The sequence below is a fragment of the Hyperolius riggenbachi genome, chromosome 12 (genome assembly GCF_040937935.1).
Source record: "Hyperolius riggenbachi isolate aHypRig1 chromosome 12, aHypRig1.pri, whole genome shotgun sequence".
Lineage (NCBI taxonomy): Eukaryota > Metazoa > Chordata > Amphibia > Anura > Hyperoliidae > Hyperolius > Hyperolius riggenbachi.
In genome coordinates this window covers 85,975,769-85,987,824 of record NC_090657.1, presented here as the reverse complement: position 1 = coordinate 85,987,824, position 12,056 = coordinate 85,975,769, and the positions used below count along the sequence as shown (strand labels likewise).

At 47.9% G+C, this 12,056-nt stretch overlaps 1 long non-coding RNA gene across 2 annotated transcripts in view; it reads left to right on the top strand.

Moving 5' to 3' along the window:
- LOC137540734 (uncharacterized) overlaps positions 1–12,056 on the top strand; it is a 113,002-nt gene that overhangs the window by 13,434 nt on the left and 87,512 nt on the right. Inside the window, exon 1 of one of the 2 annotated variants that reach the window (XR_011025041.1) lies at positions 9,017–9,066. The exons of the other annotated variant lie outside the window; for it this stretch is intronic. This is a non-coding gene — a long non-coding RNA (uncharacterized lncRNA). Of the gene's footprint in view, positions 1–9,016; positions 9,067–12,056 lie in introns of those variants that run through there. 2 annotated transcript variants of the gene reach the window in all.

Here is a 12,056-nt window from a genome sequence, read left to right as displayed (position 1 = left end):
GAAATTCGTGTTCATTGCTATTCACCATCAGAGCTGCTCAAATCCGGATCCGGGAGACATCCGGATAGTTCTATCCGGATATCTCCCAGTTACCTGTGCAGGGTGGGCAGGGAGGGTCAATCTTACCTGTCTGACGTCTTTTTCGGTCCGTCCCTCGGCGCCTCTCCTGATGCGGTCCTGGCGGCGGTTTCGTGATTACAAAGACCTCCTCCTTCCGGGTTGAAGGAGGAAGTGTTTGTGATTGCGCGTGGAGCACATGGTGGGAGGCGCCGAGGGACGGACGAAGAAGATGACAAACAGGTAAGATTGACCCCTGCCCACCCCTCACATGTTTACTGGGAGATATCCGGATAGCAATTATCCGGGTATCTCCCGGTTCCGGATTTGAGCAGCTCTATTCACCAGTACTATACAGGGAGCCCGGCAAAAAGCATCTGTAATGAAATAATGAACGCTGAAAATATACAGTTCCTGAGCTTCTATTGAGAGATGAGATACCTGCCAATTCTAGTAAAACATTAAAGTGTACCAGAGCTGATGTAAAGAAAATGTTTTATACATACCTGGGGCTTCCTCCAGCCCCAAAAACGCTGATCACTCCCACGTCGCGGGATCCGGTATCAGAGCTGTGTGAAGACTGAGGATGGCAGGGTGGGAGCGATCTGTGCGGATGAGGCTGGAGGAAAACCCCAGGTACAGTGGCTTGCAAAAGTATTCGACCCCCTTGAAGTTTTCCACATTTTGTCACATTACTGCCACAAACATGCATCAATTTTATTGGAATTCCACATGAAAGACCCATACAAAGTGGTGAACACGTGAAAGGTGGAACAAAATTTATACATGATTCCAAACATTTTTTACAAAGAAATAACTGCAAAGTGAGTGTGCGTAATTATTCAGCCCCCTGAGTCAATACTTTGTAGAACCACCTTTTGCTGCAATTACAGCTGCCAGTCTTTTAGGGTATGTCTCTACCAGCTTTGCACATCTAGAGACTGAAATCCTTGCCCTTTCTTCTTTGCAAAACCGCTCCAGTTCAGTCAGATTAGATGGACAGCGTTTGTGAACAGTAGTTTTCAGATCTTGCCACAGATTCTTGATTGGATTTAGATCTGGACTTTGAATGGGCCATTCTAACACATGGATATGTTTTGTTTTAAATCATTCCATTGTTGCCCTGGCTTTATGTTTAGGGTCGTTGTCCTGCTGGAAGGTGAACCTCCGCCCCAGTCTCAAGGCTTTTGCAGACTCCAAGAGGTTTTCTTCCAAGATTGCCCTGTATTTGGCTCCATCCATCTTCCCATCAACTCTGACCAGCTTCCCTGTCCCTGCTGAAGAGAAGCACCCCCAGAAGCATGATGCTGCCACCACCATATTTGACAGTGGGGATGGTGTGTTCAGAGTGATGTGCAGTGTTAGTTTTCCGCCACACATAACGTTTTGCATCTTGGCCAAACAGTTCCATTTTGGTCTCATCTGACCAGAGCACCTGCTTCCACATGTTTGCTGTGTCCCCCACATGGCTTGTGGCAAACTGCAAACGGGACTTCTTATGCTTTTCTGTTAGCAATGGCTTTCTTCTTGCCACTCTTCCATAAAGGCCAACTTTGCGCAGTGCACGACTAATAGTTGTCCTATGGACAGATTCCCCAACCTGAGCTGTAGATCTCTGCAGCTCGTCCAGAGTCACCATGGGCCTCTTGACTGCATTTCTGATCAGCGCTCTCCTTGTTCGGCCTGTGAGTTTAGGTGGATGGCCTTGTCTTGGTAGGTTTACAGTTGTGCCATACTCCTTCCATTTCTGAATGATCGCTTGAACATTGCTTCGTGGAAAGTTCAAGGCTTTGGAAATCTTTTTGTAACCTTAGCCTGCTTTAAATTTCTCAATAACTTTATCCCTGACTTGTCTGGTGTGTTCTTTGGACTTCACGGTGTTGTTGCTCCCAATATTCTCTTAGACAACCTCTGAGGCCGTCACAGAGCAGCAGTATTTGTACTGACATTAGATTACACACAGGTGCACTCTATTTAGTCTGTACCACTCATCGGGCAATGTCTATGGGCAACTGACTACACTCAGATCAAAGGGGGGCGAATAATTATGCACACACCACTTTGCAGTTATTTATTTCTAAAAAATGTTTGGAATGATGTATGATTTTCGTTCCTCCTCATGTGTACACCACTTTGTATTGGTCTTTCATGTGGAATTTCAATAAGATTCATGTTTGTGGCAGTAATATGACAAAATGTGGAAACCGTCAAGGGGGCCGAATACTTTTGCAAGCCACTGTATGTATAAAATCTTTTCTTTATATCCGCTCTGGTTTCCTTTAAAAAAGCTTTACAATCAAGTTATTGAAGATTACCAACAACCTAGGTTGTCTTTAAAGAGACAAACCAAGGTGAGATAGAGAATGAGGTGGCTATGACCCGGGCAAACAAAAGATCTGATAGTCACCAAATATAATCAAAATACAAAAACTTTATTATTAATCACAAATATAATAGCAACAATTAAAAAAATATGCCCCCCGGCCGCCCCCACAGCCCCCCCCCCCCCCCCTTGCCTCTGATGTAACCACAGATCCAGTCAACCTCAGCGTGCACATTCACACTCACCAACATACATACAGATCTGTATGGCCATACAATCAATACGAAAAAGATATATGTCTAGATTATTGGATCCAGTAAAAATTTATACATTCAGACCAGTCCTGGATGTATTGTAATAAACAGGGTCTGATTGGTGTAAGCAATGAGATAATCCGTCCGGAAACATGCACTATGCACAGCAAGGAGTTAGTCCAGCCTCTGACTGCATATCACTCCAGTGTTAGTAAGGATGCAGCATGCAAGCGAACCCAGCCAGGCACTAAGTGTAGATTTTGGCATATGCAGCAGTTCAAGCCAAGCAAAGCATTGATCAACTTCCAGTAATCAAAATCCAGTATTCAAAGCATCTTGTATACAATGTATAACTCAGACTAATGCTCACGCAGCATCAGCTTGATGATGGCAGTCCACATACACAAACAAACATCATGCCCGTGGGGCTGCTTACATGTCCAAGATGAAGATGCTGGGATGCAGTATGGCCATACAGGCTGATCGTGGTGTGGCCAAGATTGCTGCCTGCAATAGATGAAATGTCCCGTACAAGATGGAAGCCAGGGGCTCGGTGCGTGTTCAATGGTGTCCGGAGATGAGCACGCCGGGTTGGCTGGAGAGAGGGGAGCAAACTCCCGAACAAGCTTGGGAGGAGACGGTGTGGCGGCCAGGACGCATCAAGGCATCCTCTACTGGTTTCGCCGGACTTCCGGCTTCCTCTGGAGGTTCGTCAGCTTCCTGTGTCCCGCTGACTTTATTCCCCCATCGGCGGGACGCGCCCGGCCGGCCACGCCCACCCCCACCAGGGGCCAATGCCGGGTGAGGGGGCGGGGCGGGCAGACACAGCGGACAGGCGCAAAAGCAACCTGCCCGATACGTTCGCCAAGCCCCGCCCCCCCGCCCGACGCGCCGCCGGAGGGGGCAGGCGAGACCAGGAATCACAGCAGCGCACATCCAGCAAAAAGGGGGAACAAAAACATAAGTCAGAGGGCAAATGCATAAGGTATCTAACCATCATTTATTCATACAATCCTCAGACACACAATAACCCCATTTAACCAGTTCACCCCCAAGGGTTTTTATCCTAACGGACCAGAGCAATTTTCAGTTGTCAGCGCTCCTCCCTTTTATTCCCTAATAACTTTATTACTACTTATCACAAGAAAATGATCTATACCTCGTTTTTTTCGCCACCAATTAGGCTTTCTGTGGATAGTACATTTTGCTAAGAATTTTTTTATTCAGTGTTCAGCCTTTATAGTTTTAAAATTAAACATTCTCCTGTGGATAAAACAAACACGTTTTATTTGCCCAGTGGTCCCGATAATTAAACCGTTTAGATTATGTCCCTACCACAATGTATGGCGACAGTATATTATTTTGAAATATAAGTGGTTATTTTTTTGTTCTGGCCATAATTACAAGCCCCTATGTAATAAATTAAAATTAATTTTCCCCCATAAAATATAGAATAAAAAAAGCTGAGTCCCTAAGGCAACTATATATTTTTTTTTTAAGCTGATTTTTTTTTTTTTACAAGTGTTTTTTTTGGGGGGGAGGGTTGGAAGTGTAATTTTATTAATGATGTGTATATACTTGAAAATGTATGTATTTTGTAGGTGTAATATACTTTTTGGCCACAAGATGGCGCTGGTGAACACTCATAGGACGTGTTCACTTTTTTTTTTTTTTTTTTTTTTTTTTTTTTTACACACTTTATTAAACTGTTACATTTCCTGTTTATGTGAATGGACGTAGCCGCTGTTCGCGGTCACGTCCATTCACTCCAGGCACTGCGATTGGGTAGAGGACTGTTCAGTCCTCTTCCCCAATCGCCCAGCACGGGATCCCGACGGTAATGGCGGCGTTAGCGGCGGACACACGGCGGTAGCAGCGGCGGGAATGCGCGACGTATTAAAACGTCATGTTGCTGTTAATAGCGGTAAGCATGACGTTTTAATACGTTAGGATGGCGGTAAATGGTTAAATACTATAATGCGATGTGGTAAACAGAAAACAAAAAATGATATCACCTAATGGTGAAACAACCACCATGGGGAAGACAAACTAACCCCATGTGAGAGTGTATATCATACCTCCTCATCAATATACTAGTAGGTACAAAGGGCATTGGCAATGAGCGGCGGGATCTCTACAGGGGGTCACAAGTAAAAACAGAAAATGCAGCATCACCGAGACAGCAGGGAAAAGTCAGCAAAGCACTAGAAGGGCAGGAAAGAGGCATAGCTGGTATTCTCGTTCAAGCCCGGGGGTTCAGTTGCCCTCAGGTCAAAGATCCATCGGGATTCTCTCTGTAGCAACAAACGATCCATGTCCCCACCTCTGATGGAGGCATGGATACGGTCCAAGCCCACAAAACGCATCCTAGTGGGGTTGCCAGCATGTGCTGTTTTAAAATGCCTGGCCACAGGTGTCAAATTAGATAGATTAGTACTTTTAATGTTGGTGACATGGTCAGATATACGTGCACGAAATTCACGCTTAGTCTTACCGACATAAAACGCCCCACAAGGGCATAAAAGTAGGTATACAACTAGAACAGTACTACAGTTGACGTAGTGTCCCAGTTCCCAGTTTCTACCATCAGGTAACCTGACCAGTCTCCCCACTTGTACATACCTACACATTGTGCAGCCGCCGCAAGTGTAGGTACCCATAACCTTGCAATGTTTACCACTGGCGGAAAAATCAACAAAATGGCTACTCACTAATTTATCCCTTAGGGATGGGGCTCTACGAAAAGAGAACAAAGGTTTGTTAGTAATACATCTGCTCAGCTTAGGATCATTGGCAAGGATATGCCAATGTTTTTCAATAATATTGGTAACCTTCCTGTGCTGCGCCGAGTAACGGGTGCAGAAACGCACAGAGCGTTCCTCGCTGCGTTCATGGTGGGGGCCAGTGGTCAACAAAGACGCACGGCCACTTGCATCGGCTCTTCTATATACACGTCTGAGGGTCCCCTCGGTGTATCCCCTCTCCTTGAATTTCTTCCTTAGGTGACCAGCTTCAGTTTTGAATGACATATCATCCGAACAATTTTGTCTTACACGTAAATATTGGCCCACCGGTATCCCCCTCACAGTATGTGCGGGGTGGAAGCTGTCTGCTCTCAAAAGGGAGTTGGTGGAAGTCTCCTTTCTATATAGACTGGTCGATAATTGACCATCTTTATCCAAATAAATTGAGATATCAAGGAAGGGGATCACAGAAGGGCTGCTGTGCATAGTGAACCTGAGGTTAATAGAGTTTCTGTTGATGGACTCCACAAATCCCTCGAGTAGGGTCTGTCCTCCTGTCCAAAAAATGATGATGTCATCGATGTACCTGTGCCACGCGAGTATATGGCAGAGGTACATCGAGAGACCATCATCCGAAAATAATTTACGTTCCCACTCCCCCAGGTACAGGTTGGCATAAGAGGGGGCACACGTTGTCCCCATCGCCGCCCCCTGCACCTGGAGGTAGTGGGAACCCTCAAAAATAAAAATATTGTTCACCAACAGAAACTCAAGCAGAGTGAGGAGAAACCCATTGTGCGCAATGCACTGTACACCCAGCTCACCAAGGAACGTACCAACCGCTTGTATGCCAAGGTCATGTGGGATGCTTGAATACAGGGCCTCCACGTCCAGAGCCACCAAAAGAGTGCCAGGTGGTAACTGCAACCCATCAAGAACACGCAAAAGATGCGACGTGTCCTTGATGTATGATGGTAACGCTTGTACATGGGGTTGTAAAAACCTATCCACATAAATACTGTTTTTTTCCATCAACGAACCCCGTCCCGAAACAATTGGACGGCCAGGTGGCCTATCCAATTTTTTGTGAACTTTAGGTAAGGCATAAAAAGTCGGAAGGATGGGCTTATTTACTTTCAGAAATTTCGCAGTATCTTCATCTATCACCGACCTGGTGGTCGCATCGTCAATGATAGTGAACAAATCACGTTGGCATCGGGTGGCCCTAGACGCGGAGACCCTCGCATAGCAATCCCGCCTCTGCAAAATGTCTAAACACATTTTCCTGTAATTCTCTGTCGACATGATGACCACATTGCCCCCCTTGTCGGAGGGCTTAATAACCCACCTCTTGGTCTCTATCAATTTGTGCATTGTCTCACGTTCATCATGACTGAGATTGTCTACAGATGGTTTTTGGCCTTTCAGTTTAGTCAAGTCCCTTTCAACCACATCAACAAATGTTTTCAAATTCGGACACAAAGAAAATGGAGGGAATTTAATCGATTTGTTTCTCAAGCCAATTTCATCCAGCCGGGGAAGAAAGAAACAGGGTCCCGGACCAAAGGACTCGATAATGGTGCCAGTCTCACCCTGGGGCGGGTTTTCCAACGCCAGAGCCTGTAAGTCCTGTAACGCCAACATATCCTCTTCTGACCAGGGTCTATCATTAGACACTGTCTTAGGCCAGTTAGGAGAATCCGCACATAGAGATCGCAAGAGAATCTTGCGACCAAACAAATGCAGATCCACCACTGTTTCAAAGATATCTGTGTTATAGGTGGGGCAAAAGCCCAAACCCTTCGATAGCAAGGACAAATACGACTGAGGGATGGACTCTCCCGTAAGGTTAATTACCCTAAGGTTATCATTGGTCACATGTTTAATGGCCGTCTGCTGCCCGTTCCCTATCTCCCGGACTGGACATTGGCTAAAAAAGAAGAAGACAAAGAGGAAGAGGAGAACATAGCAGCTGATCCCAAGGTAGATGATGCCATGGGACCCACCGGAGGCTGCGGGCCATAGCCCGAAGTCCCCGGTGTTGCGCCTACCCCCGCACCTCTTGTATCCGACTCGTCTGAGCATGATTGTATTTGTTTTTTAGATTTTTTGTCCTTATCTTTTTGTTTTTGTTTTATTTGTTTGGAAGGGTCACGTCCTGAACGTGTGTCGTGTCTCCTTGGGCCCTCTCCTGCAGACAATGAGCTGTCTGAGACGGAGCTTATGTCTTTAAAGAGAGTCTGAAGCGAGAATAAATCTCGCTTCAGACCTCATAGATAGCAGGGGCATGTGTGCCCCTGCTAAACCGCCGCTATCGCGCTGCTAAACGGGGGTCCCTTCAACCCCAAATCCCCCTCCGTGCAGCGCATCCCCTCTTCCTGGTTGGGGCAGGAGATACGCGCGTCTGTCAGCGCGTATCTCCGCCTCTCCCCCGCCCCTCTCAGTCTTCCTTCACTGATAGACGCGACTGGAGGCAGGGCTGCAGCCGTTAGCCCTGCCTCCAGGAACGACCAAGTCTACGACCAAGGTTTGCAGGGGTGGGTTTGGGGGTGAAGGGACCCCCGTTTAGCCGTGGGATAGCAGCGTTTTAGCAGGGGCACACGTGGCCCTGCTAACTATGAGCTCTGAAGCGAGATTTATTCTCGCTTCAGAGTCTCTTTAATGCGGCCAGGAAGTGCAATGTTGAGTGCAGTGACATAACAATAGGGGGTGCAAAGGTTGCGAATGCATCGGGGCCCCTGGACCGGAGGGGTCCACTAGGGGTCCTTCATCCATCTTATTAGCTTTGCATTGGTGCTGTACTGGTATGTGCATTGAATAGTAGCAATCCCTAAGTTAGGAACCTTAACAGCCCATTCACACTTGAGCGGGAATCGCGCGATTCCCACTCAGCGCAAAACGCTAGCGGTTTTTAAAAACTGCTAGCCCATGTTAGCCTATGGCAGTGTTCTCACTGCCGCGTTTGCAGTTAGCGTTAACTGCAAACATGTAACATGCAGCGTTTTGCCAGCGATTCGCGATCGTGATTAGCATGCATAGCACCGCTAATCACGATCGCTCCCAAAATGCTGCAGTGTCCAGTGATTTTTCTGCGTTAATCGTGGAAAAATCACTCCCACAAAACGCTAGCAGTAATCGCTAGCGTTTTGCGATTCTAGGTGTGAATGGGGCCTAACAAACTGTTTTCTTAGTTTTACACACCTCTGACACTGCAGCTGTCCTTGGTAAGTTGTGAGGCTCCATATCAATAGAGTTTGTGGGGCTTCTTGTAAACCTGTCACACAAGCCCCAAGCTCCTTGATAAAGAACATGAACTGAAAATATAAATTCAAAATAACCATACACAGGTCACATACTTCCCTCCTGTGTAGTCTACTCCTCAAGCTCTTTCTCCTCTCCTGCGTCCCATTTGTCCGCTGTGATCAATGGAATTCTCCGTCCTCCATTTTAAAAATGGGCATTACCCCATAACCGCTTCCTGGTCAGCACACTGTTAAACTGTAATGTCACCCACTTGAGCCATAGGGAAACATGGACATTACCTTGCACATTCAGTTGTAACTGACAGTTGCTGATATATAACTGACAGCAACTGGTATATTTTTCAGTTCTGGCAAAATCTTGTCAAAACTGGAAGGGATCACTGTAAGAAGAAAATGGAGAGCTTCTGAGAGGAACTAACAGTGAGGTTAGTATGTAATATTAATTTGCAGCTACGTCATGTGTTTATTTTAAATAATTTTACTCGCTTTAAGTTCCCTTCCCTTATGCTGGGGATACACGGTACGTTTCTGTACCGTGTATCGACCAGCTGATCCGGCCAGCTGATAATATTCAGCTGGCCCGATTAAGCCACTTGACGCTCGCCCGCTCGATCCCCGCCAGGGAATCAAGCGCTGATAAGGAAGCGCCGGCGGGGACGAGCGGTAATCGATCCATGCGCAGACGAGTGGGGACGCGGCTGGGGTCGATCCGGCGGCTAATCGGCCGCCGGATCGACCCGTGTATTCCCAGCATTAGTTACATGACTGGCCGAGTGTGTTAGAGCCTGTACAGTAAGTGCAGAGGAATATCTGTGGTGTGGCATAGTATGGGCAACCAGGGGGCATAGATGACTTGCTGCATCCAAATCACAGCTAGTGCTGACAGTCAGGAAGTTCTGTGTGAGGCCCTTCCTCTCTCTTCCTCCCTTCTTAAAGGGAACCTTAACTGCTGCGGAAAAATAAATTCACTTACCTGGGGGCTTTCCCAAGCCTCCTGCAGCCGTCCTGTGCCCGCGCCGGTCCTTCGGTGCCCTCCGGTCTCCCTCCGCCGCTGAGTTTCGATTTCGGACGACTGCCAGTCGTCCTGGGGCCTCTTCCGCATTCCTGGTCGTAAACTGCAGTAAAGCGCGTCCGCATGACGCGTTTGACGTCATGCGATGACGCGTTTGGCGTCATGCGGACGCGCTTTACTGCAGTTTACGACAAGGAATGCGGAAGAGGCCCCAGGACGACTGGCAGTCGTCCGAAATCGAAACTCAGCGGCGGAGGGAGACCGGAGGGCACCGAAGGACCGGCGCGGGCACAGGACGGCTGCAGGAGGCTTGGGAAAGCCCCCAGGTAAGTGAATTTATTTTTCCGCAGCAGTTAAGGTTCCCTTTAATGGTAGCACTAAGAACAGAAGCTGCAAAATGATGTGGAGAGCCAAGGTGGGCAGGAATACAACTAGCAGTACACAGAGATGAGAGAGAGAGAGAGAGAGAGAGAAGCACCAATAAATGCAGGGTCGGACTGGGGCAGTAAGGGCCCACCAGAAAGGTTGAGGGCGATTCCGCATGCGTTTTTGCCGCGATTTCGCATGCGATTCCGCATAGGTAAGGTATATGCGAATTTAACCATGTCACTGCCTGTGTAAATTAACATTAATACCTATGCGAAATCGCATGCGATTTCGCGGCAAAAAACGCATGGTCACCCCGCATGCAATTTCCCTATTAGATACATTAGCGGCGATTCGCGCACATTCCTTCTGCACGCGAAATCTGACGGCTCTGCCGTGCAGATTTCTGCCGCCCCAAAAAACGCTCCCGCAGCCGCACAAGTGGAAACGGCCCATCCACTTTGCCTATGCGAATCCGCGTGCAGTGCCCGCATGCGGATTCGCTATAGTGGAAACGAGTCCTGAAAGTTTCAGCCTGGGGCCCGAAAATCCCGCCAGTCAACCCGCGGCACGGTATCGCCCCTCCCCCACCCTGGCCCCCACCACTTCTGAGGACAGTCCATAACGGAGACAGTCTAAAAATAATTGGTGTCACCTTGCACTGGAACCCCAAACTAAGTAGCAGTGCTATTGACAGAGAGTGGGCCTGACCAGGTAAACTTTAGATAAAATAATCAAGTAGTTACATGCCGCATGATAAGTAGTCAAAAGTAGTCAAATGCCGCTAAATAAAAATATTAAGTAATCACACACCTCCAGATAAAATAATTAAGTATCCAGGTGCCTAAAGCTCAATCTACACGATACGATTCTTTGTACGATTCGATTACGATTCTATTTACGATTCGATTAAATCCAACATGTCCGATCGGGATTCGATACAATTCGATTTGCCATTGTTTTGCAATTGCAAATCGAACTGAATCAAATCGAATCCCGATCGGACATGTCGGATTTAATCGAATCGCAAAAAGAATCGTAATCAAATCGTACTAAATGTAGCCATACACTGGTCGATTTGCCATCAAATTCGACCAACAGATAGATCCCTCTCTGATCGAATCTGATCAGAGAGGGATCGTATGGCTACGTTTACTGCAAACAGATTGTGAACCGATTTCAGCCTGAAACCGTTCACAATCTGTGGTGGTGGTGCTGCCGCAGCTCCCGCCTCCCCCCCCCCCCCCCCCCGGCATACATTACCTGCTCCGCCGGCACGACTGCCCCCGGTCACCGCTGCTCCGTCTCCGTGCTGGTGTCCGGCCCCGGCAGGCTTCATTTCTTCCTGCCCGGCAGGAAGTTTAAACAGTAGAGTGCCCTCTACTGTTTAAACTTCCTGCCGGGCAGGAAGAAGTGAAGACCCGGAGACCAGCGCGGAGACGGAGCAGTGGTGACCGGGGGCAGTCGCGCCGGCGGAGCAGGTAATGTATTGCAGCTCTATTGCGTCGGTCGTCGGGCACTCGAACGCCGCTAGCGACGCGCTCCCTACCCGCGGGCGATCGACGGTAATTTTCCGCATGGAGCAATCGACGGGATCGGACGAAATTGATCGAAATTCGGCGTGTAGTGGGAACGATGTGACAGCAGATTCGATCCCAGTGATCGAATCTGCTGTCGATCTGGCAGGAATTGGCCTAGTGTATGACCAGCTTAAGAATCGTATTGTGTAGATTGGGCTTTACAATGAACAAAATAAATAGCCAGGTGCGTCAAAATAAAATTCAGTAGCCAAATGAGCCCTGTATACATTAAGTAGCAATGTTCCCCAGAAACCAGAATTAAGTAGCCATGTGCCTATATATATTTTCCGCCGTATAAGACGCACTTTTTCTCCCTAAAAAGTGGGGAGAAAAAGTCCCTGCGTCTTATACGGCAAAGGCAAGGAATCCCCGACTTACGAATGCCCGCCGATAGGAACCGCCGACCCGCTGCCATCGGGGATTCCCTGCCTTTGTCCCCGCAGTGCCTGGCTTCTCC